Source organism: Carcharhinus amblyrhynchos, chromosome 22, assembly GCF_965287045.1.
Source record: "Carcharhinus amblyrhynchos chromosome 22, sCarAmb.v2.hapA, whole genome shotgun sequence".
Lineage (NCBI taxonomy): Eukaryota > Metazoa > Chordata > Chondrichthyes > Carcharhiniformes > Carcharhinidae > Carcharhinus > Carcharhinus amblyrhynchos.
The window spans coordinates 34,702,124-34,705,955 of record NC_137345.1 but is presented as its reverse complement, the minus strand read 5'-3'; positions in this window follow the sequence as shown (position 1 = coordinate 34,705,955).

Genomic DNA, 3,832 nt, shown 5'->3' with positions numbered 1-3,832 from the left:
GGGAGAGGGAGAAGAGGGGGGAGGGGGGAGGGAGGGGTGGGAGGGGGGAGGGAGGGAGAGGAGGGGGGAGGGGGGGGAGGGAGGGAGAGGAGGGGGAGGGAGGGGTGGGAGGGAGAGGAGGGGGGAGGGAGGGGTGGGAGGGAGAGGAGGGGGGGGGAGGGGTGGGAGGGAGAGGAGGGGGGAGGGAGGGGTGGGAGGGAGAGGAGGGGGGAGGGAGGGAGAGGAGGGGGAGGGAGGGGTGGGAGGGAGAGGAGGGGGAGGGAGGGAGAGGAGGGGGGAGGGAGGGGTGGGAGGGAGAGGAGGGGGGAGGGAGGGGTGGGAGGGAGAGGAGGGGGGAGGGAGGGAGAGGAGGGGGGGAGGGAGGGGTGGGAGGGAGAGGAGGGGGGAGGGAGGGGTGGGAGGGAGAGGAGGGGGGAGGGAGGGGAGGGGAGGGAGAGGAGGGAGGGAGGGGGAGGAGGGAGGGGGGGGGATGGAGGGAGGGATAAGAGGGAGAGAGGGGGTGGGGGAGGGGAATGGAAGGGGGGAGGAGGGGGGCAGGGAGAGAGGAGGGATGGGGAGTGGAGGAATGGAGGGAAGCGAAATAGCCGAGGGGGGTGGAGAGGAGGGATGGGCCGAGAGGTGGCGGATGGAGTTTAATGCAGAGAAATGTGAGGTAATTCACTTTGGTAGGAATAACAGATGTGTTGAGTATAGGGCTAACGGGAAGACTTTGAATAGTGTGGAGGAGCAGAGGGATCTAGGTGTATGTGTACATAGATCCCTGAAAGTTGGGAATCAAGTAGATAAGGTTGTTAAGAAGGCATACAGTGTCTTGGCGTTTATTGGTAGGGGGATTGAATTTAGGAGTCGTAGCGTCATGTTGCAACTGTACACAACTCTGGTGCGGCCGCACTTGGAGTACTGTGTGCAGTTCTGGTCCCCACATTACAGGAAGGATGTGGAGGCTTTGGAGAGGGTGCAGAGGAGGTTTACCAGGATGTTGCCTGGTATGGAGGGGAGATCCTATGAGGAGAGGCTGAGGGATTTGGGGTTGTTTTCGCTGGAAAGAAGGCGGCTAAGAGGGGATCTTATTGAAACATATAAGATGATTAGAGGTTTAGATAGGGTGGATAGTGATAGCCTTTTTCCTCTGATGGAAAAATCTAGCACAAGGGGGCATGGCTTTAAACTAAGGGGGGGTAGTTATAGGACGGATGTCAGGGGTAGGTTCTTTACCCAGAGGGTGGTGAGGGATTGGAATGCCCTGCCTGCTGCAGTTGTAAATGTGCCTAGTTTGGGGGCGTTTAAGAGGTCTGTGGATAGGTTTATGGACGAAAAGGGATTGGTTTAGGTTAGTGGGTCATTGTTGTTGTTGTATTTTTTTAACTGGTCGGCGCAACATCGTGGGCCGAAGGGCCTGTTCTGCGCTGTAATGTTCTATGTTCTATGGAGGGGAGGGGAGGGGGTGGAGGGGAGGGATGGGGGGTGGAGGGATGGAGGGGAGGGGGTGGAGGGGAGGGATGGGGGGTGGAGGGATGGAAGGGAGGGCGGGATGGAGGGGAGGGGATGGTGGGGGAGGGGGAAGGGGGAGGGAGAGGGGAGTGGGGGGGAGGAAGAGGGGAGTGGGGGGGAGGAAGAGGGGAGTGGGGGGGAGGAAGAGGGGAGTGGGGGGAGGAAGAGGGGAGTGGGGGGAGGAAGAGGGGAGTGGGGGAAGAAGAGGGGGAGGAAGAGGGGAGGGGGGAAGGAGAGGGGGGAGGAAGAGGGGAGGGGGAGGGAGAGTGGGGAGGAAGAGGGGAGGGGGGGAGGAAGAGGGAAGGGGGGGAGGAAGAGGGGAGGGGGAGGGAGAGGGGGGAGGAAGAGGGGAGGGGGAGGGAGAGGGGGGAGGAAGAGGGGAGGGGGAGGGGGGAGGAAGAGGGGAGGGGGGAGGAAGAGGGAGACGGGGGAGGGAGAGGGGAGAGGGGGAGGGAGACGGGGGAGGAAGAGGGGAGAGGGGGAGGGAGACGGGGGAGGAAGAGGGGAGTGGGGGAGGGAGGGGGGAATGGTGGAGGAAGGGGTGAGGGAGGGGGGGAGGAGGAGAGGGGGAGGGAGGGGGAGGAAGAGGGGAGGGAGGGAGGAAGAGGGGAGTGAGAGGGAGGGAGGAAGAGGGGAGTGAGAGAGGGAGGAAGAGGGGAGTGAGAGGGAGGATGAGGGGAGTGAGAGGGAGGATGAGGGGAGTGAGGGAGAAGGAGGATGAGGGGAGTGAGGGGGAGGGAGAGTAGGAGAACAGGGGGAGGGAGATAGGGGAGGGGGCGAGAGGGTTGAGTAGGGAGGTGGGAGGGGAAATAGGGGCAGGCGGGGGGAGGGTATGAGGGGGAGGGGAAGTATGGAATGAAGGGGGAGGGGAAATGGGGAGTGAAGGAGGAGGGAAGGGGAGGGGATGAGGGGGCTGGGGGGAGGGGTGAGGGTGTCGGGAGGGAGGTGGGACAGGGAGAGGAGGGACGGGGAGATTGGGGAGGGGGACGGGGAGAGGAGGGAGGGGGACAGAGATGGGAAGGGAGGGGTCAGGGGGAGGGGCAGAGGCTGGGGGGCGGGCAGGGGTAGGGGGACGGGGAGGGGGATAGGAGGGCATGGGGAGGGGGTGGGGCGGGGTGGGGGATGTTGTGGGGGCAGAGACGAGGCAGGGGGAAGTGGGTGAAGGAGGTATGGAAAGGAGGAGGGTGTGGTACAAGGGAGGGGATGGTGCAGGGGGTACGGGATGGGGGAGGGAAGGGGGATGGTGCAAGAGGATGAGGTGGGGGACAGGGTGGGGCATGGGGAGGGTGCGGGGGTGAGGGAGGGGTGGGGGTGGGGCAAGAAGACTGGGAGGGGTGGAGCAGGGAGCGGGTGGGGTGGGGAATAGGAGAGGATGGGGCAGGGGGAATGGGAAGGTGTGGAGCAGTGGGAGGGGTTGGGGCAAGAGGAGTGCGTGGGGCAGGGAGAATCAGTGGGGCAGGGAGGGGGAAGGCAGTGAGGGGGTGGGGATTGGGCAGGGAAGACTTAGGATGAGGGTTGGGGATGTGTGTGGGGGGGTGAAGGGGCTGAAGGAATAGGGTGTACAGGAGAGAAGTATTGGGGAATGGGCAGGAGGTGTGTGTGTGTGAGATAGATTTTTCTGCCTAAGTTTCTTATTCTCTTTTTCCCCCTTGCTCTGGTAAATAGTAGAACTATGGTGGTCATTTTCCAAAATTCTTTGGACGCTGGAATGGTTCCTACGGATTGGAGGGTAGCTAATGTAATTCAAAAATGGAAGTAGAGAGAAAACATGGAACAATAGACAGGAAGCCTAACAGCAGTGTTGGGGAAGTTGCTAGAGTCCATTATCAAGGATTTCATGGCTCAGAATCAGATAAATTCAGCACAGATTTACAAAATCAAAATCATGCTTGATGAATCTATTGGAATTCTTTGAGGATTTGAAGAATAGAAGAATTGACCAGGGACAACCAGTGGATGTGGTTTATTTAGACTTTCAGAATACTTTTGACAAGATCTCACATAGCAGACTACCATGTAAAGTTAAACCACATGGGACTGTGAGTAGTGTCTTGAGATAGAACATAGAACGTTACAGCGCAGTACAGGCCCTCCGGCCCTCGAGCCCTCGATGGTTCTATTGGTCGGCGCAACAATCTAATGACACTCTAACCCAAACTATTCCAATGTTATCCATATGCCTATCCGCTGACCATTTGAACGCGCTTAAAGTTGGTGAGTCCACAACTGCTGCAGGCAGGGTATTCCACACCCTTACTACCCTCTGAGTAAAGACCTACCTCTGACAACATTTGCTGTCCTCCAGTCTTCCGGCACTATACCTATAGCCAATGACGACATG